At 46.1% G+C, this 22,710-nt stretch overlaps 1 protein-coding gene across 3 annotated transcripts in view; it reads left to right on the top strand.

Moving 5' to 3' along the window:
- Positions 1-20,218: 20,218 nt before the first annotated feature.
- Positions 20,219-22,710, top strand: part of CAB39 (calcium binding protein 39) — an 84,570-nt gene continuing 82,078 nt past the window's right edge. The window contains exon 1 of one of the 3 annotated variants that reach the window (XM_049888428.1): positions 20,219-20,321. The gene's annotated coding sequence lies outside the window, so the exon portion shown is untranslated. Of the gene's footprint in view, positions 20,322-20,529; positions 21,167-22,710 lie in introns of those variants that run through there. The other 2 variants (XM_049888429.1, XM_049888430.1) reach the window with 2 other exon arrangements.

Genomic DNA, 22,710 nt, shown 5'->3' on the forward strand with positions numbered 1-22,710 from the left:
GGTGTAATACGTTTGAAAAATATTAATGAGACCTTGAACTTCTGTCCTAGCCTGTCTGTGCTCCACCTGCCTGGGGAAATGTAAAACTGGCTACAGAAGTCACAGTAAGAAGAAAAATCTAGGTGCTATTCAGCTTCTCGTGGGCAAAATAAGGTTAAACAGCAAAAAACTAAAAAGCCTCACAGGCCAGGCTATCGTCTTGAAAAAAAAGTATCCTAAATTATTTTTATTTCCTCCCTCCCAAATTAGCTGTTTAACATGCGCTCCCCTGAGGCTGTAGGGAAGCAGGAGAAGAGCTGACCCCTGTCCAGTCCCAGGAAATTGTAAGCAACCCAAGGCAGAGAGAGGGAAAAAAAAGCTCAAACCCATTGCCATTCAGCCAATTTCAACTCATGGAGATTCTGCGCATTACAGAGTAGAAACGCTCCATAGGATTTTCTTGGCTGTAATCTTTATGGAAGCAGGTTGCCAGGCCTTTCTTCCACAGAGCCCCTGGGTGGGTGTGAACTGCCAGCCTTTAGGTTAGTAGTCAAACATAAACCATTTGCACCACCCAGAGACCCAGAGAGAGGGCAAAGCAATCCGATGAATTTCCCACTTAGTGAAAGGCACGTAGGATGGAACCAGAGCAATATGGAGGGTAGTGGGGGACCCTTCCTCTTTCCACCCCATACCACCCTACCCCACCCTTATTCCCTTCTCAGGCCCTCTGGGGAAGGTGGCCTGGAGGCTACCTTATACCCACCTAGGATGCAGCCACGTCAGCGCCAATAAGAAGGTGCTTCTCAGTGAGGCAGAAGTCAGCTTGCAGGTGAGATCTGCTGAGCCACACTAGGCCTGGGGTAGAGGCCAGACTGAAGTAGCTGAGAGTCCAGATGGGAAGCTGGCCAGAGGAGACCATCCTAGCAGGAAGTTAGGGTGCAGAGTGAAGCATTAAGGTAGGAAAAAAAAGCAAATGCAAGTTCCAGCCAGACCTCAGAGGGGTCTTCGGCCCCAGGGGTGCATTGCCACAGCACAGACTCCCTCCTGGGGGGCAGCAGCCACAGCCTTCAACATCGGCACCCTGTCCCCTTGCTCTGTAGAGCTGGCCCTTGAGTAGAGGTGGGCACATCTGCACTGGGGCCAAGGAGCCTCCCAAAACTAAAGCAACCCAGATCTTGGCCCTTGGGCCCTTGACACCGTAAGAACATCTCTGATGACCTGAGATAATCCAAAGTGAGGACTGATGGCAGCAAGGGCCTCAGAGGGAAACTTACATGAGCAAAGGTGACAGCAGGACTTGGGGCCCAGGCTCAACACTGGGGTTTAGAATGTAGGGCTCAGGCTGTGGACAGACCCAGCTCCCCAGGGAGTGGCCCTCAGAGGCTGCTGCTGAGCTAGAGAGTGTAAACCAAGCATTCATACCTTGGGAAGCTAGGGTGGGTTCCTCCGAAATGCTGTGCTAAAAGCAGGCCAGGAAGGGCATCGTCCCAGCACAGAACAAGCAGCCCTTCTTCTCCACAGGACTCTTTCCCCACAGCAACTCCATGTGGGGGGGACAGAAGCAAAGGCAGCCAAAACCAGTAGTGGGACTGGCCATCCATTCACCATACCCCTGACCCTTGGAACCCAGTCCCATCTGGAATGCATGCCACTAGGCCCTGGCCCCTCTGTCTCTCTGCTTGCCAAGATCCGAAGCCCCCTCCTCTTAACAGACTGAGCCCCCAAATGACAGCTGGTCTCTGTGGGCCAGTGTGATTGACCTGCAGAGGGCTTAGTTGTCCAAGTACAGGAAGAGACTGCCACTCGCCATGATCCCCCTCTTGATCCTACCCTGGGGCCCAACACAGGTGTGATGGCTAATTGTACGGGTCAACTTGGCTAGGCTATGGTGCCCAGTGGTTTGGTCAAATGCTAGTCTAGATATTGCTATGAAGGTATTTACATGTGAATAACATTTAAATCCATTGGCCTTAACTACAGCAGATTGCCCTCCACAATGTGGGTTGGCCTCACCCAAGAGCGAAAACTGAGGTTTCTCAAGAGAGAAGGATTCTGCGTCAAGACTAACATAGACATCCTGCTTGGATTTCCAACCTGCTGCCTGCCCTACAGATTTAAGAACTTAATCATGTGAGCCAATTCCTTAAAATATCTGTCTGTCTACCTACCTACCTATCTACACCTCCTGTTAGTGTCAGCCTTCAGTCCAAAATGCTATAACCAGGAAATATAATGAGGGGTGTTGGCCTGCGTTCATTCAACAGATATTTATTAAGCACCCACCATGTACCACATGTTGTTCTAAGTTCTGAGAATACAGCCATCAAGAATTCATTCATTCAACAAATATTTATTGAGCACCTGTGTGTACTAGGCACTCACTAGTCCGGCTCTTAAAGCACATAAGTGGACGAAAATAAGCCAAACAAAACAAAACAATCCTCATCCTCACGGAGCTGGCATTACAGCAATAACAACAGATGGCATGCAAAGATTAGGTTGTACTGTGTAAATGTCTTCGTGTTATGCCATTTGAACCTCAAAAGGCAGGAGGTGCCAGTAATGTCATTATTTGTAAGATGAAGAGGGTGGAACAGAGATCAAGAACACAGAGGTCAAGCATAGGAACAGAGCTCGTGGAGAGTCAGAGACATATGAGCCTCATCCTTATTTCTTTCCAGAAGCAATTCTCTAACTTTACTGCTCACTTGAATTTCCTAGGATTCTTGGAAAAATGCAGAGGACTGAGCCTGGCTCCAAAGATTCAAATACAATGATTCGGGGTTAGGCCCAGGAGTTTGCCCCTTTAGTAACACCCAGATGACTGCTGTAGATGGTCACCTTTTAAGAACACAATGTGCACCCATCTCCCAACCAAGGGATCTTGGTCAACATTCAGGAGGAAGGAATAGGCTTGACTGCAGAGTGAGCGCCAAGTTCCTCATCTGAGACCTACAAATTCAATTCAACTAGACAAACACTCATTTGTTCATTTGAATGAAAAGAAGAACTTGGAGGGAAATGGAAAGTTTAGCATGGAGGGATATCAACTCAGAAAGCAGGAAATCTGTCTTCAAATACGTTAAGATTACAGAAAGCTGTTTGGTGTAGATACGTTCGTTAAGTGCATCAGTTAGGAATTGGCTAAACAATAAGGAAATACATTGCATTGCCATAAGAAGGAGTCCCAAGGGAGGTAGCTCCTGTCCCCTTCTCTCCAGGCACTGCAATAGGGACTTGAGATACCCAATGAGCAGCATATGGTCTTTGGCCTCAAGGACAATATTGAGGAAGAAAGAAACTTAAACAGATGCCTTTGAGATCATGGGCAAGCAGAGTGATCGAGGCACGCCCAGAAGAGGGGCACGTGGCTCTGCCTGAGGACAGCAGACAGGAAAACTTCCTAGTAGAACGATGCCCAAGGTGAGTGCTGAAGGATGAGTAAGAAGGGTGCAGAAGCAAGCCCAATCCTAGGTATATACCCAGAAGAAATAAAGGCAGGAACGCAAACAGAAACCTGTACGCCGGTGTTCATTGCAGCACTTTTCGCAATAGCCAAAAAGTGGAAGCAACCAAAATGTGCATCAACAGATGAATAAAAAAAACAAAATGTGGTATGTCCATACAATGGAATACTACTCAGCCATAAAATAAATGAAGTCCTGATGTATGCCACAACATGGGTGAACCTTGAAAACATCATGCTGAGCAAAAAACAAATACCGTATGGTCTCATTTATATGAAATAAGCAAATATATAGAAACTAAAGATTATTAGTGGTTACCAGAAGCAGGAGGGAGGAGGAAAGGAGGAGTTTTTGCTGAGAAGGCATTGAGTTTATGTTAATGACAGTGGAATGATTTGGAAAAGGTTAGAGAGAATGGGTGTACAACTTGAAGAATGTAATCAATGTCACTGAGTTGTACGTGTAGAAATTGTCGAGATGGCATATGTTTTATTATGTATGTTTTCACCACAATTAAAAAAAAGAAGAAGGAGACAGAGAAGAAAGGAGCGGAAGGGTGTTTCATGACGTGTGTCAGGAAGTCCTATGAGTGTGGAATGACTAGATGGGGAATAAGGCTGAAGGAGGAGCATGAGCCTAGGCCCGAGGGCACCTGTGTCATCCTCAGGAACTTGGACTTGGTGGTCATCCACGTGGCAGTTAGAGATACAACCCTGAGTCATTTTTTAAAACTTAGAAGCAGTATCAGGGCTGCGGATCTATGTGAGAGCATTTGCAGCATGGAGTTGTTAGAAATTCTAAACTTAATGAGAACTGATGGGCAGAGGGGGTGAGAGAGAAGACCCCTAGGATGAGCCAGAAACCAAAGGAGCCAGGTCTCCACACCCCAAGTCACCACAGGGCAGTCTCAGAGAATTGGTGGATGAGCAGGAGGAGAGCCAGGAGAGGAGCTGTCTTGAAAGCCAAGAAAGCCTGCAGGTTCAGGCATGACAGTGTGCTTACCATGGCAAATGCAACATAGATACATCCTTACTGAGATGTATCCAATGGGTGTGATAATCTGGGAATCACTGGAGACTTTTATAAATAGTTACAATGAGGTAGAAGGGCTGGGTGGCATAAGTGGTTTGCAATTGGTTGCTAACCTAAAGGTTGGTGGTTCAAATCCACCCAGCAGCTTCATGGAAGAAAGGCCTAGCGATCTGCTTCTGTAGTGACTACAGTCAAGAAAACTCTATAGAACAGTTCTACTCTGCAACACATGGGGTCACCAAGAGTTGGAATGGGTTTAGTTTTGGTTTTACTCTGAGGTGGTAGGCACAGAACTAGATTGCTGTGGAGTGATATTATAGATTGAACTGTGTCCCCAAGAAAGATATAATGATGTCCTAACCCTATCGGGGAAACCCTGGTGGCATAGTGGTTAAGTGCTATGGCTGCTAACAAAAAGGTCTGCAGTTCAAATCCGCCAGGAGCTCCTTGGAAACTCTCTGGGACAGTTCTACTCTGTCCTATAGGGTTGCTATGAGTTGGAATCAACTCGACGGCAATGGGTTTGGTTTTTTTTGGTTAACCCTACCAGAGTGGTTAATAGCTACTGCTGCTAACCAAAAGGTCAGTGGTTCGAATCCACCAGCAGATCCTTGGAAACCCTATGGGGCAGTTCTACTCTGTCCTATAGGGTTGCTATGAGTCGGAATCAACTTGACAGCAATGTTTTTTCTTTTCTTTTTTAACCCTGTACCAAGCTGCACTGAAGGCATTGGCAAAAACAAGCCTCCAGGAATTGACAGAATACCAACTGATATGTTTCAACAAACAGATGCAATGCTGGAAACGTTCACTTGTCTCCCAGTTCCCAGTGCCGTCAACCACTACACCACGAGGGTTTCCCTCACTTGTCTATGCATAGAAATTTGGAAGAGAGCTACATGGCCAACCGACTAGAAGAGGTGCATATTTGTGCCCATCCAAAGAAAGGTGATCTAACAGAATGCAGGAATTATCAAATGAGATCTTTAATATCACATGCAAGTAAAATTTTGTTGAAGATCATTCAAAAATGATTGCACCAGTACATCAACAGGGAAGTGCCAGAAATTCAAGCTGTATTCAGAAGAGGACACGTAACAAGGGATATCATTGCTGATGTCAGATGGATCTTGCCTGAAAGCAGAGAATCCAAGAAAGATGTTTACCTGTGTTTTATTGACTATGCAAAGTCATTCAACTGTGTGGATCATAACTAATTATAGATAACATTTCGAAGAATGGGAATTCCAGAACACTTAATTATCCTCATGAAGAACCTGTACATAGACCAAGAGGCAGTTGTTCGAACAGAACAGAGGGATGCTGCGTGGTTTAAAGTCAGGAAAGATGTGTGTCAGGGTTGTATCCTTTCAGCATCCCTATTCATTCTGTATGCTGAGCAAATAATCTGAGAAGCTGGACTGTATGAAGAAGAACATGGCATCAGGATTGGAGGAAGTCCCATTAACAAAACTGTGTTATGCAGATGACACAACCTTGCTTGCTGAAAGTGAAGAGGACTTGGAACACTCACTGATAAAGATCAAAGACTACAGCCCTCAGTATGGATTACACCTCAACATAAAGAAATCAAAAATCCTCACAACTGGACCAATAAGCAACATCATAAAAAATGGAGAAGAGATTGAAGTTGTCAAGGATTTCATCTTACTTGGATCCATAAATCAACACCCGTGGAAGCAGCAGTCAAGAAATCAAACGACATATTGCATTGGGCAAATCTGCTGCAAAAGACCTGTTTAAAGTGTTAAAAAGCAAAGATGTCACTTTGAGGACTTAGATGTGCCTGACCCAAGCCAGATGTGCACATAGGGTTGTTATGAGTTGGAACCGACTGAGTGGCACCTAATGACAACAGCGACAACCCTGTACCTGTGACTGTGACCTTATTTGGGGAAATAGAATTTTTCTTTACAGACGTTATCAGCTAAATTAACCAGGTGGTAGCAGAGTAGGGTGGGTCCTAATCCTTTCTGAGCATTTTATAAAAGGGGAGAACAGACATGGAGACAGAACTGCGCTCAGGGGAAGACATCACTTGAAGATACATCTCTAGGCCAAGGAATACCAAGAGACACCTGGGGTTACCTTCTACTGCAGCTTTTCCTTAGAACCTCCCATCGCAGTTATTACTTTACATTATTTATAAGCTTCTTTGATGACGTCTGTCTTTCTCACTGAGTGGCACAGATGATTAACCTGGGCTGCTAACCAAAAGGTTGCTGGTTTGAGCCCACCCAGAGGTGCCTCAGAAGAAATGCCCAGTGGTCTACTTTTGAAAATTCAGCCACTGAAAACCCTATGGAGCACTGTTTTACTTTGCCACATATGGGGTCTCCATGAGTTGGAATCAACTCAATGGCAACTGGTTTTTGTTTTTTCTCATCTTTCTCACTAAGCTCTAAGCTCCATACAGCAGGAACTGTGTGTGGGTTGGCTCATCATTTATCTTCAGAGCCTCATAGAGTACCTGTATGTAGCAGGTGTTCAGTAAACCTTGATTAAATCATTAAATGAATAAAATGAACACACAGGCAGAGGGCTCAGCTATTGGGAGTTCACTTCAGAAGACACAGAACGTCACTTTAGAGGGGAACAAAAAGCCAAAGTCTAAAGGATGAAGTTGAGTTAGAGATCAGAGAGGCAGGTAATCTTGACAGAGAAGAGCAAGACCAGATGAAGAGAGCCTGGCAGATTTTTCCAGCCCCAAAATGTTAGTGGTTTGAGCCCAAGCAAGGAGATTCTAGATCCTGAATTGCTGTAGTTCTCCCTGGGCTGCCTCAGGGGCAAGAAGAGGAGACATGAGGAGCTGTGGGGAAGAAGAGGAAGGTTTGGTAGCCATTGCCAACACCCACTCCTTCCCCTCCAACCCCACCAATGCCAAAAATAATGTAGCAACAGCAGAGTGGACAGTCACTATAATTAGTGAATGGAAGAAGCAGTCTCAAAAAGGCTCTGGTTAGCAGTGACTTAGAGGGAAGAACATGATTTCTAGAGTAGATGGTTTATAAATTGGCTCCTGAAAACAGGCAGCCAAGGCAGAAGAAAATACTCAGGAAAACAAGTCTTCTAACTTCTAGAAAAGGCAGTGGACCCTGGAATAATCTAAACCTGGCTCTGCTTCTAACAAGCTTGGTGGTTCTGACCATTACCCAGCTTTGCTGAGCTTCAGTTTCCTTGTCTGTAACCAGCACCAGTACCTGGACCAGTTACTGTCGAGTTGATTGTGCTCCACAGGACTTTCAATGGATAATTTTTCTTTCCCAGATGCCTCTGGGTGGGCTTGAACCTCTAACCTTTCAGTTAGCAGCCACACGTGTTAACGGTTTGCACCAATCAAGGAGTCCTCTCATCTGTGTTGTTGTTGTTGTTGTATGCCTTCGAGTCGTTTCATAAAAACCCAAATCAAACTCATGGCCCTCGAGTCAATTCCAACTCATAGTGACCCTATAGGACAGAGTAAAACTGCCCCATAGGGTGTCCTAGACTGTAATCCTTATGAAAGTTGATTGCCAGGCCTTTTCTCCCAAGGAGCAGCTGGTGCATTTGAGCCACTGCTCTTTTGGTTAACAGACAAGCACTTGACCATTATGCCACCAGACCCTCTTTCTCATCAGCAAAGAGGGACAATAATACCTACATTTCATCAATTCTATGATGCATGTTTTTTTTTGCATCTTAACATCTTTAAAATTAGAATGCAACTTGCAATCGATGGCAGATTACAAGATAGTTGGCAGGGTTTTTTCCTAATTTACATAAAATAATAGTGATCTTACAATCAATGCTGCTGTTGTTGTTAAGTGCCATTGAGTCAGTTCAGACTCAGTGATCCCATGCACAACAGAACAAAACACTGCCCGGTCCTGAGCCATCCTCAAAATCTTCTCTATGCTTGAGCCCATTGTTGCAGCCACTGTGTCAACCCATCTTGTTGAGGGTCTTCCTCTTTTCTACTGACTCTCTGCTTCACCAAGCATGACGTCCTTCTTCAGGGACTAGAACCTCCTGTTAACACATTAAAGTATGTGAGACGAAGTCTTGCCATCCTTACTTCTAAGGAGCATTCTGGCTGTACTTCTTCCAAGATGCAATAAATGGTGTCTGAGATTTGATGAAACATAGCATTTCCCTTTTGTTTTAGGATCAGCAATAGTGTAGATAAAATCCCCTAGAATAGGGTCTGCACATAGTAGATTCTCAAAGTAAGTTACTATTGTCATTCTATTACTTCAAGATATCGGGGGTCCCTGGGTGGTACAAGCCGTTAGGCGCTCACCTACTAGCTGCAAGCGGTTAAGGGCTCAAACCAACCCAGAGGTGCCCAGAAGACAAGCCTGGTGATCTGCTTCGGAAAAATCAGCCAAAACCCAATGGAGCAGTTCTACTCTGCACGCGTGAGGTCTCCATGAGTCACAGCAGTTAACAACAGCAATAACACTTCAAGACATTTAGAAGTCCTCACAATTTTTGTGAATTGTTTGCTTTCTATCTGCAGACTCTATAAAACTGCCCTTATGCCCAGAGCCTAGGAGATACCTTGCCAGACTTGCTGGGAGTAGTGGTCTTACTTCACAGGTGGTACTAGAATAAAGGCTGGAAGATGGAGCCAAAAGAGACAGAAAGAGAGAGAGAAAGGCAGGGGGTAGCAGGAGGAACAATTAAAGATAAAATAGCATTCAATCAGTTCATTGGAACTTTACAATGGCAATGGAAATGCTGGTTTCCAAACCTGGGAATAAGCAGCTGAGCCCAAATGAAGAGACTGGTCTTAAAAATGACTCAGCAAAAAGCCAAAAAGAGCATCCCAAAGAAAGACCATTTTCCCTCAGCCTCAAAGAACCAGAGACCTGAAAGAGTTGAGAAACCAGGAACTTTATTGTAAAGTTAAAAGTTATGAACATAAATTTTTCTTTCTTTTTTACTCCTTTTTGTTGGAAAGATAGAGATCGTAGTTTGTTGCAAATCTCCCTGTTGATTTTTGAAGAAGGAAAGGAATACTGTTAGGTACATGGGAGAAGATCTGGAAAGAAAAGCCTAAATTTACCTTTGGGCATGGGGCCCAGACCCCCCCACCACCTCCTGTTCCGCTATCATGAGTGATTTGCTCAAATTGAATTGTACCAACTGTGTTAGAATCTTATTAACTGACTGCCATGGGTTTCCAAGGCTATAATCTTTATGCGAGCAGACTGCCGTATCTTTCTTCCGCAGAGCTGCCGGTGGGTTCAAACCATCCACCTTTCGGTTAGCAGCTGAGCACTTTAACCACTGTGCCACCAGGGCTCCTTATCAGAATTTGATTAGTGTGTGAATATCTGGGTTTTTGTGCTTGATTTTATATTGGAATATTTAACTTTAACATGGTTTTTGAAATGGTTTTTATAAAAGGATTTCGTTACGTAATGAAACGGGGTAATTCTTACAGAGTGAAATCAAGGTTTAATCTGTATCGATCTGGAGAAGTTCTGACAGATGGCAAATGTTTATGGTTTTGCAGGCCCCAAGCATAAGAATCAGGGAAGGACGTTAAAAACATCATGATAAAAAAAAAAAAGAAAGAAAGCCTACAAACAACCTTGTGTAAGTAGTGACTCAAGACGTCCATTGTTTTTAGGGGGAGGGAGTTAATAATGAGTTACTTTAGCGGTTGTTGTTAGATGCAGTCGAGTGGATTTTAACTCATAGTGACCCCCTGTGACAGAGCAGAACTGCCCCAGAGGGTTTTCTAGGCTGTAATTATTTTTTTATTTTTTAATCTTTATGGGGATGCAAAAGACCTCTTTAAAGTATTGAAAAGTAAAGACGTCAGTTTGAGAACTAAGGTGCGCCTGACCCAAGCCATGTTGTTTTCAATCACCTCATATGCATGTGAAAGCTTGACAATGAATAAGGAAGACCGAAGAAGAATTGATGCCTTTGAATTATGGTGTTGGCGAAGAATATTGAATATACATACCATGGACTGCCAGAAGAACAAATGAGTTTGTCTTGGGAGAAGGCAGCCAGAGTGCTCCTTAGAAGTGAGGATGGCGAGACTTCGCCTCGTGTACTTTGGACATGTTATCAGGAGGGACCAGGCCCTGGAGAAGGACATCATACATGGTTAGATAGGAGGTCAGAGAAAAAGAGGAAGACCTTCAGTGAAATGGATTGACACGGAGGCTGCAACAATGGGCTCAAACATAGCAATGATTCTGAGGGTGGCACAGGACCAGGCAGGGTTTCTTCTGTCGTACATAGGGTTGCTGTGGGTCAGAACCGACTTGATGGCACCTAACAACAGCAACAATCGCTACAGGAGCAGATCACTAGGTCTTTGTCCTGTGGAGCAGCTGGGTAGGTTCAAAACACCAGCCATTGAGTTAGCAGCAGAGTGCTTAGCCATTGTACCATCGGGGCTTCTTACTTCACGATTAGAATTGCCAGTTGTTATGTTACCTTTATAGCAGAACAGAGCAGATGTGAAAATGTTCATTTTTGTACATAATTCAAGATCAGATGGTATAAGTGTAGCCAAGTCTGCTAAATAAAACTATGAAATTGTATAACAGATTTATATCCAGAAAACAGAGATAAGAAAATACAGAACAGTATTTTTGATCTGATGACAACTTGGCATATAGCAGTATGTTTATAAATATTTTCTCTGACGTAATTTGTCCTTTAGTTTAATCAAGACGAATTTTCTTTATCGATAATGTTTGTTAAAGCAGTCAGTAATGGAACTTATACTTGAAATGCTGAACTATACATTGGGCTGTTTTCATGTAATTTTAATTAGTAACGTTGCATGACACTAGGGTTAATTTGTTCGGTAATTTTAATCTGGGGCATAAAATGATTAATGGTGAATTCGATGGGATTTTATATTTTTAGAGGTATCTCACCTACCCATAACCTTGCCTTGTGCTTGGTGGGGTTTGTAGTGTGATCATCATAAAACATGGGTCATCGAACACCCATAATCAACTGAGATCTACAAGCAGACTACGGTCTCATTTAATGAAGAATGTTACATTGTGGGTACTTTATACATTTTGAAAGTAATTGCTATCTTTTTTAATTTGAAACTTCTTTATTGCATAGTCAGTTTCTATCCCTGGGCTGGGTCAGCAACTGGCTGGACATTTATCTTAGTGATCCTGGGTGGCCAGTCACATGTCCTGTGAATGTGGGATGGATATGGACGGATCCACCGCGTTTTAGAGGCAGCCCTGCTGCTGGGATTGTGACTGTGCATGTGGCCTCTCGGCCTGGAAGAAATCAAGTTTGGTGGATGTGATCCAGGCCATCTCCAGCACACTGCTGTGTACCTTCATGTACTGTTCCTCAGACACTATGGCAATACAATGCTTTCTGCAACAATCCTAAAATAGCTGGGGATATTGCAGCTCCTTCTTGCGGGCCCCGCTGGCAAGTCGAGGCCGGTTGCCAAGTTCATCAGCTGCCTCCTAGCTGCACCAAACAGGGTATCTGCCATTTTGTGCCGTCTCCCAAGCTAGGCCTGGACTGAGAAGAGCCAGTCTTCTGCAACCACTCCAGAAGGGGCAGCACAATCCTTTCTGGAAGCAGTGGGACTAAACCACAGTGACTGGCAGCTTCCCCAGTCTCTCTCTCCCGCTGCAGCAGAAGCTTGAGAAGGCTGGATTCCAGGCAAGGCTGCTGCTTGAGTGTGGGCTCCATCCCATTCCATGGATGGCCCTAAGCCCTGGATCCTTCTTCTTCTCTAGAAGGTGCGCCAGTGCTCATGCTGGCAGAGGTCACTGGTTGCCCTTCAGTGGGAGGTCAGGAATGCCTGTACTGGGACTTGTCCCACCTGGAGAATCAACCCATATTTTCAGTAAAGAATAAACTGAGTGGGAGGTGCCACCTCTCCATCTTCTGACCTTCCTGATGGGTGCAGCATGTACAGTCTGGAGTGGGTTGGTAGGCTTCCTATGCATTACAGGCCACCCCCCTGCTGCACTCCCTTGCATTTATGCACATTTGTGCTCACTTCCACACATACTTGTTCACCTGCGCGCATACACACACACACACCCATGAACTTCCACCAGCTGAATGGGCAAACCGCCCAAGGGAACCATGGCACAATCCTCAACTGAATAGATGTTTATTTCTGGTTCTACTCTCCCAGGCCCCAGTAAATGACACCATTCACCAGGAATCAAGACCCAACCCTCTGCCCTAAGGCCCAGGAAAGGAAGGATCTGGTTACATGTGGAATTGCAGGTAACCATGACCTTTGTCACAACAAATGACAGGGTATCAAGGAGCGTTCTGAACTCTGGCCCACATCAATATGACAGGCAGCACTGATGGGTCTCTGCTATTAGAGTGCACCACCATTGTCAAGATCATATCCACTGAGCTTCTTGACTACCATCCGTAACCCCTGTTGGATGCTCCACTGCTCCTGGTCTCCCCTAACTAGAAGCCTTTGGCTCGCCCTTGCTTGGATACCTGGACATGGAGCTTCATCTAGATTCCTGCAACTAGCACTATCCTAGGGAGTAGCCAACTCACGTATCTCCCTGGGAAAACAAGATCTCAAATAGAGATGCCCTCTATCCAGATTATGCCAAAATCAAAACTGCTTTCTAAAGGTTTTTTGCTAACTGATGCACTTTTATCCATGCTACTGCCATAACCTTAGCTCAGGTCACCATTAGCTCCTTCCAGAATGGGACTAGACTCCTCTTGGTATCATTGCCTTACATCTGGCCTTTCTCCCATCTGTAGTGCACACCAGGATCAGAGCAGTCCTTCTAGAGCTCAAGTACACATCTGAGCTTGTCACTCCATATCTTATAGTTTCCATACCCACTCCACCCAACCCATACCCACTGCTCTGTTGAAGCCCATTCGCCGTAGCATGGGCGACATGGTTCATCATGATCGGAGCCTTGATCATCTCTCCAGCCTTATCTGGCACCAATCCCCCTCCTGAAACTCCAAGCTCTACATACTCAACTACTCATCTGCACTCCCCCAATATTACCAGGGATTCCTGTTCTTGGTGCTATCTGCATGCTTTTCCTTGAACTTGTACCTTGAACAAACCCCACCTGCACTGCTTTCCCATCTTCAGCTGGCTAAATCCTATTTATGTGTCATGTCTCACTCTTCTGTAATTTCCTATGTACTTATGTGTCTTTGCCAGACTACAAACTCATTGAGGGCACGGACCATGTATTGTTCAATATCTCATCCCACTGTTAGTGCTCAGTAATTACTTGTGCTTAAAAAGTATTTGTTGCGTAAACAAAGTTTCATGAGATTTAGCACAGGTTCTGTGAGTATGAGATTGTGGAAAGGATGATTGGGTGGGAAGGGTAGTTAAACAGGGGGTCTAGGCTTCGAAGGTGGAGTAGTTCTGGTGACTGCAATGTCCAGGGTGAGGCTAAGCAAGTGGAGTGGAAGTGAAGATCACTGGGGCAGAGAATATAAGGAAATAATGACCTGATATATTGGATGAGTGACACTTATGTTGCCCAGGAGAAGTCAGGCACGGGGTGGAGTTGGGGAGGGAAGCTGTGAGTCATGCTCTAAAGTTCTTTCACAGATGGTCTGATTAAGGCAGGGTGGTGCCTTCATCCTAAGGGCCTGCTTCAAAGGAGGAGAGGAAGGGAAATGTAAGCGATGGAAGATTTACCAGGACCAATAAGGACCCTGAATAATGACCCTGCCTTATGACCTTGAGGTCTATGGGCGTGGGGGGAATGAAGACCCTCCATTTCAGGGGGTTTTGAAGTAATGAAGTGAAGGAATTTTCCAGAAGGATGTTGTGCCTATAAAGAAGTATAGCATTCATAGAAAGGGCTTTTCAGAGAGCTCAATAGAAGGGTTTAGAAGGTGTCTCCTCTGTGTAAATTCAAGTGATCGAATGACATGGTTTCTTCCAGTTTGATTTTAGAATTTGTCTCCCACCCTGCTCCAGAAATTTCTACAGTCTTGTGGTTATAATTCTCAGCTGCAGTGGACTTATCATGGTTAGGAGATTTATATGGCATCCTGCTCTGACCCAAAAAGGGGAGGAATGTAGACTCTGTATATGGCATCGTCCACTCCCATGCGTTCCTTCAATTGGGTGGAATTGGATCCTGACTTGTTTTCTTGGAATGTCGGTAAAATAAAGAGTTCCCTTTGGGACTATAGTTAAAAAGAACTCTCATCTTTTCAAAGACAGGCTGTGGGGGTAAAGTCCTCACTGAACAAAGTTTCAAAATTTGATAACACTTGCAGTAGGCTGACTTGAGAGGGCTGGGTACCTCCTTTTGGTGTTAAGCAGAGAGAGAAGCAGGAGACAGCTTTGGGAAGCAGCACCTTCCAGAGCCCCCATACCGCTCGGACCTTTTCACCACTGATTTCTCTCTGAGCCCGGACAGGCAGGTCTGCCAGCCTCAGCGAGAGACTGGCTGGTTTTTCTAGTATGGCCTCTTACACATTTCAGATAAACTGTGCTTGGCTGGGAAGGTCTTTTCTTTTATGTGGTGATATTTAACTTGTATTTCTTTTTTTTTTTTCTTTATTTAGGTTTTTCATATGTATACTCATGAGCCAGATTAATCTAATTTTCTATTTTGTGGTGCATTTATTGAGTGTTTGGTATCATGGCAATAATAAGAGTAAGAATAAGAATAAGTGGCATTACCTGTAAACTCATTAGAAATGCAGAATCTTGGGTCCCAGCCCAGACCGACAGAATCAATACCTGTATTTCAGCAAGATGCCCTGGTGATGCCTGTGCCCATCATGGTGTAAGGAACTGCCCCAGGCCTTGCCATTACTGAAAGCCATGCTTCTTCTATCACCTCAGAATCCCTGTTGCTCTCTTGTTAGGTGCCATCAAGTCAGTTCCGACTCATAGCGACCCTGCATACAACAGAACGAAGTCCTTGGGTAGTACAAATGATTAATGTGCTCAGCTGCTAACCAAAAGGTTGGAGTTTCAAGTCTACCCGAGGTGCCTCAGAGGAAAGATCTGGTTAGAGGCTTCTGAAAAATCAGTGTCTTAGTCACCTAGTGCTGCTGTAACAGAAATACCACAAGTGGATGGTTTTAGCAAAGAAAAATTTATTTCCTCACAGTTTAGGAGAATTCAGGGCACCAGCCTCCAGGGGAAGGCCCTCTCTCGTCGGCTCTGGAGGAAGATCCTTGTCTCTTCCCAGTTTTATCTCCTGGGCAAATCTTCATGTGCTTGGCATCTCCCCCTCTCCATCGCCCACCTCTCCTCTGCTCCTCTGTTTAATCTCTTTTATATCTCAAAAGACATTGACTCAAGATACACCCTACACTAGTCTTGCCTCATTAACATAACAAAGACAATCCATTCCCAAATGGGATTATAACAATAGACATAGAGTTTAGGATTTACAACTTATTTTGGGGGGACATAATTCAATCCATAACAATCAGCCATTGAAAACCCCACGGAGATTAATTCTACTTTGACACATAGGCGGTTACCATGAGTCAGAATTGACTTGACAGCAAGTAGTAAATCATCTATATTCTCAGTGTCTAGCATCCTGCTCTCTAACTACCACGTATGTCTTTCCAGCCTATTCCTCCACTGCGCTGACCTTAAGCATTCTTTGGCTCCATTGGAGCCCTGGTGATGAAGTGGTTAAGACCAAAAGGTCTGCAGTTCGAATCCACCAGCCACTCCTTGGAAACCCTACGGAACAGTTCTACTCTGTCCTATAGGGTCCCTATGAGTCAGAATCCACTCAGTGGCAATGGGTTTGGGTTTGGGTTTGGTTTTGGGTTTTTAGCTCCATTGCATTCCATTGATACTATCACTTCTACAGGGCTTCTCCCCTCTCCCCTCTCACTGCTCTGCCCCCACCCCCATTTCCTCACTATCCTCCCCACCAGGCTTAGATTCAACAGTCAGTCCATCACTATTACTACTTCCTTGTGTATACCCCCAACTTACTTTCCCGTCTCTCCTTCCATGGAATTATCTAGCAAAAATAACCCTGGTTGAATCCAACTCCCCACCTTCCTGTGTCTGGACCTTCCCAGCAAAAGGTAGCTGATGAAAACCACATACTAGGCCAGCTGACTGGCCCTTCATTACACCTAGGTTCTCAGACTTCCAGCACCTCCACACCCTCCACACTCTGAGCTGATGATCTTGCTTCCTGTTTCATGGAGAAAATAGATACCCTCAGAAGGGAACTTGCACATGTTCCTGGCACCATGTCTACCTGCTTCTCTGGCCCTGTGCCCATGCTCAGCCTGTTACTACTGGGCGGGAACACCTGGGCGCCATCCAAGGCCAGTGCCTCCATGTGTGCACTGTGCCCTTCTCTTTGCATTCTCTCAAGGACACCTCTCCAGGAAATACCTTCCCTCACCCCCACTGCCTGCATCGCCAAATTCCCCCTCACTACCGTATCCTTTCCACCAATGGCTAAGCATGTTGTAGTATTTCCCATCCTAAAAACAAAACAAAAAATTGGTTTTGACCTTATATTCTCCTCCATTTCTCTGCTCCCCGTTAGAAAAAAACTTTGTAAAACAGTTGTCTACACTCATGGCCTCTCTTTAAAGAGCCGTATTATTTCTAGAGATATTGCTAGGTCTCATTCATTCTAAAGTTCATTCCAATCAGACTTGCCTCCCCACCTCTCCAATGAAACAGCTCTTAGCAAAGTCGCCTGTTATCTCTGTTGTGCCTAAACCAATGCCCAGCTACCAACACTAACCTTACTTAAACTATTAGCTGCGTTTGGCAGAATTGAGCCATCCTCCTCCTCCTTGAAAGGCATCTTGGTCTTCCAGCACAATGCTCCCCTGGGTCTCCTGTCACGCTGGTTTCTCCTCCTCAGAAACATTTGTTGGCTCCTTGCCATCTCCTTGACTTCTCACTATTGGGAGCTTCAGGCTTCATCCTTGGCCTTCCCGTTCTATTAACACTTACTCCATAAATGACGTCATTGAGTCCCGCTGAGATTTTACTACCTTTAACCTTTATATCTCCAGCCTGGACCTCTCCCCTGAGCCCCAGACTTCTATATCCAGCTTTCTACTTGGGTGTCTAACAGGCAACTTGAACTAAATATGCCTCGAAATGAATTCCTAACTTCATCCCTTCACACCTGTTCCTGCTTATGTCTTCTCCATTTCATCAGATTGTATTCTTCCAGTTGCTTGAGCAAGAAACCTTAGAAATCAGCAAAATTCTTGTCAGTTCTGGCTTATAAATTTATCTGGAACTGGACCACTTCTTTACATGTCTACTGCTACCACCCTGGACCGAGCCCTGTCATCTCTCAAACCTTCTAACTGGTCTCCTGCTTAAGCCCTTGGCCCCTACAGTCTTGACATCACAGTCAGGGTAATCCTTTCAAAATGTCAGACCACATCCCTTTTCTGCCCTAAACGCTCCCAAAAACAGCTTCCCGACTCCTTCAGAGTAAAAACCAACGTCCTCACTTTCTATCACAGATCTAGATCATCTGTACAGCCCCCACTCACTCCTCGTCTCCTGCCCTCTCTCCTCTCTCAGTGCTCTCACTTTGTTGGCCTCCATGCTGTTCCTCAAGCTCACCAAGCACAGTCCCAGCTCAGAATCTTGGTCCTTGCTGATCCCTCTGCCCTTCCATACACAGGGCTCACTCCCTACAGATCATTGCTCCCTGTAGAAGCACTATAAATAAAATAATACCTGCACTGTCTCCTCCATCATGATAAATAGGGAAGAAACTGAAGTTGTCAATTATTCCATTCTGCTTAGATCAACAATCAATGTCCAAGGAAGCAGCAGTCAACCAATCAAATGATGTACTGCATGGGGAAAATCTGCTGCAAAAGACTCTAAAGTTTTAAAAAGCAAAGATGTCACTTTGATGACTAAGGTGACTCTGATCCAAGCCATGGTCTTTTCAATCACCTTATTTGCATATTTACATGTGTTTTTAATCTATATGCTTGTGAAAGTTGGATAATGAAAGAGAAGAATTGACCCCTTCAAACTGTGGCGTTGGTGTGGGTGAAGAATACCGAATATATGGACTGCCAAAAGAGCAAACAAATCTTAGAAGAAAAACAACTAGAATGTTCCTTAAAAGCTAGAGACTTTGACTCACTCATTTTAGACACATCACCAGGAAAAACCAGTTGCTCGAAAAGGAGATCATGTTTGGTAGAGGGTCAGAGAAAAGTGAGGGAGACCTTCAGTGAGTTGGGTTGACATTGTAGCCTCAGCAAAGGACTCGAACATACCAGCCATCACGAAGATGGCGCAGGACGGGATAAAGTCTCATTTTGTTTGTATTAAAGATCAGAGGTGACTCCATGGTAAATAACAGCAACAACAGCTCTCTCCCCCATAGCACTTAACACTAAAAAAAAAAAAGAAAAAACCCACTGCTGTCCGGTTGATTCCAACTCATAGTGACTCTATAAGATAAAGTAGAACTGCCCCATAGAGTTTCTGAGGATCGCCTGGTGAATTCGAACTACCAACCTCCTGGTTAGCAGCGGTAGCTCTTAACCACTACGCTACTAGGGTTTCTTGCTTAACACCACCCAATGTTACATGTGTTGGTTTGTTTATTGTTTCTCTCAGGTGTAGGGACTGTTCTGTTCAACACTCCACCACCTAGAATAGTACCTGACACACAGTGTTGCCTTGTTTTATGCCACTGAGACCAGTCCGACTCATAGCCACCCTATAGGACAGAGCAGAACTGCCCCATAGAGCTTCCAAGGAGCACCTGGTGGATTCCAGCTGCCGACCTTTGGGTTAGCAGTCGTAGCTCTTAACCACAAGGCCACCAGGGTTTCCTCCAATGCTTGTTATAAATTCAAAACAAAACAAAGAGACAAAAGTAAATACGTACGGCATTTTTATGTTGTCAGAGCTTTGCAACGCATTATCATGTTCACCCTCGTAAGCCTATGGCGGTATTACTGAATTACTGTACTTTTTGTACGTGTGAGGGAAGCGAGGCAGAGGACATGAAACAGCCCCCGATACTAACTCGTGGAGCTGGAATTTAAACCCAGGCTGTTTGAATCCTATTAATGTGCAACATTTCGCCAGAGGATGCTAAAATGACCTATGCATTCCTTCCAAGCATGAAAGAATGTCTCTACATAAAGTCGGCTCCTGGCCTTTAGCAGAAATGAAGCTTGGTTAAGAGCTGAGGAAGTGGTAGTTGAAAGTGGGGTGAGATTCCTCCAGAAAGAGTGCTTAGAGAAACAAAAGGGGGCTGAGCACTGGGCAACAACAACATTTAAGGAGCAGATGAAAAAAGAGGACTCCTCGCCCTGGGCTCCTGCTTTTCTCTGCGTTCCCTCCTCCCTCTTCGGCCTGGCGCCCACTCCCCGCGGCGCGCCTTCCGCGCTGAGTCCGCCCGGCCGCCCGGGGGCGCCCGCGGGAGACGGGGGCACTGCGGCGCCGCCCGACGTCGCGCCCTTGGCGGCTGCGCAGTGAGCACGTCAAAGCCGGGCTCGGGCCGGAGCGGGGAGCGGCGCGGCCTGGGAGCGACCGACCGCACAGGAGCCGGGCGAAGGCGGAGGCGGAGGAGAAGGCGGCGCCGGCCCCGCAGCAGCAGCCGCGGCCCGAGGAGCGAGCAAGCGCAGCAGCGCGGCGCGGGAGCCCGGGACCGCCGTCCGCCCGCGCCGCCGCTGCCGGAGCCCGCCGCCGGGAGCCGGAGCAGGCGGAAGACAACGGAGGGGCCGAGCGCCCGAGCCGCGCCGCGGGGACCGAGCGCGCAGCCCGAGGCGGCGGCGGCGGCCGAGGACGGGGACGGCGACGACGCGGAGGCGGAGAGGGAGCCGCCCGGTCCGCCCAGCCCCGTGAGTGACCCCCCGCCCGGCCGTGCTCGCGGCGCGGGCGCCCCAGGCTTCCGCCGGCCCGGCCCCGGGCTGCCTCCATTTTCTCGGGTCTCCGCAGCCCAGAAGGCGGGAGCGGCCGCGCCGGCCTCGCCTCCCTCGCCCGCGGGCCCCGCGGCCCGGCCGGCGCCCTCCCGCAGCCTCCTCCTCGCCTCCGCCGGCGCGCGGCGCCCCGGGGCCTGCAGGCCGGGGCTCTGGCAGCCCCGCGGCCCCGTCCGCTCGCCTCCGCGGCTCTCCCGCCGGCCTGGAGCTCGGGGGCGTCCCCGGCCGGAGTCGGGCGTGCGGGCCGGGCCAACTGTCACTCCCAGCGCGCCCGGGGCCCGGCCCGGGTCAACTTCCTGTTGCCGGGAGGCTGAGACCGCCTTTGTAGTCGTCCTTGCAGGGAAGCGCCTAACTGGTTTCTGGCTAGGAATTGTGCGGTCGGAGCGTTCCCGAGTTCGGTTGGACCAGCCGGGCGCCAACTGCGTGCAGGTGCCGGGATCGGCCCGCGCCGGAGGGATTCAAAGGTGAAGCGGGCCCCGCAGTCCCCTCCCGCTAGGAGCTGACGCTCTGGTGTGTAGGAGATAAGACGGGTACACAAAAAACCACGATACCAGGAAGGAGGTGATAACTCCTGTGAAAGAAGTACAGAGTGCTAGAAAGGCACCTAGGGAAGAGGGGACCGGTCGATCACTTCCACCCAGGAGAAATCTGGAGGGCTTCCTTGACGAGGCGGTGCCAGAGCAGGGTCTTGAGGCCCGAAGGGATTTAGGAGAGGAGAGTTGCAGAAGAGACCGTATGTGGAAGGGCAGCAAAGCTAGAGAACAAAGGTAAAAAAGACTATTCTAAAAATAGTGGATAATGCAGTTTGTTGCCTAGGGCCATGGGAGGTGGGGGGGGGGGACTAGAGAGGTATTTTGGGGCCCGATCCTGTGTGCTGTAGAGGAGCTGTGTGAGTGGCGTTCTAAGGAAAACTTAGAGCTCATTTCTCAGTGACTCATGAGCCCGGAAATGTAGGCTAGGGGATGTAAAGGGAGCGAGGGAGGCCCAGGCAGGAGTTGACATTCTGTGCCTTGAGTATAATGCAGTTTGAGATCGATTTTGACAGGTTCCCGGATATTCAAGGAACTCCTTGTCCAGGCTAAGCAAAGTACCTTTTGCAAAAAGCTTCAGGCCCTTAAAAGCGGAATGGAAAGATGTGTGTAAAATTAAGCTCATCTGCACATAGGGCGTTTCTGTTGGTGTGTTCACTAAAATGCATCAGAACTCCTTACACTGTGTGTTAGGCATGTACATTTGGAATTACTGTGCCGTATGTAATTTGCTTCTTTGGGATGGCAACTGTGTAAAATAATCTGGATTTATGACTTTTAAAAGTTGGATTGTTACTGATATTCTGGCATAGAAATTTGGACATAGAACTTTTTTGTAGCTAGGTAAGATTTATTAGTTTTTAGTTATGAAAATATGTGAGAGCCAGAGTGAACGTTTTTACCTTCATTTTGTACAGTTTTTTTCAAATTACTCAGCAAATAATTTAGCAGCTGTATTTGAAGCCCAGATTATATGATCTATATTTTTTTGGAGCCATCTTACAACCTGTGTTAGCTTTGTAAGCACTTACTTGCTTACATGACAATGGGATGCCAGCTTACTTTTTTTAGTTGGAGAAAAAAAACTTTGATTATCAAAGTAATACATAATCTTTGTAAAAACCTTGAGAATGCAGGAAGTACTGGAAAATAAAGCAAGAATTACCTTAATAATTCTTAAGTAATTTTACCACCTCAATTTGGTTACTGCTAACATTTTTTGCATATTTGCAGTCTTTTTCTGTGTTTTTTCTTTACATAATCAAATATACTGTGCACACACACATGCACACACATCTTTATTTTAACTTCTTTTATTGTCCTTTTTTTTGGTTTGTTAAATATTTTCACATAAAAATATTTTTACCTAAGCAAAGGAAGCCTTAAGTGTATTATTATTATTTTTTTTTAATGACAAGGTAGCATTACTCACTGCACATGAAAGGCAGTAGTTAATAATTGCTGCTGTGAGCAGAACTTTTTCTAAAGGCTGCTTGTTTGAAGTATATTTATCTCTTAACTTCTCCATGCGATTTGAATCCTATTGCTTGTCGAATAAAGAAAGCTCTTAGTACTGGGATACATGTTGCCATGGGGTGTGGTATAGCGCACACAGATCACTGGTATATGAGTGGGTGTACTTTAATAAGGAGCGCTGTAAAACAATGACTTTCGTGGCTGGTATAATATCTCCCATATACATACTGTGATGCAGCTCCCCCCTCCCCCCCCATAAAAGTCTTTATACTGGGGCTATCCATATAAGTTAACGTCTTTCTGAC

Source organism: Elephas maximus, chromosome 6 (genome assembly GCF_024166365.1).
Source record: "Elephas maximus indicus isolate mEleMax1 chromosome 6, mEleMax1 primary haplotype, whole genome shotgun sequence".
Taxonomy (NCBI): domain Eukaryota; kingdom Metazoa; phylum Chordata; class Mammalia; order Proboscidea; family Elephantidae; genus Elephas; species Elephas maximus.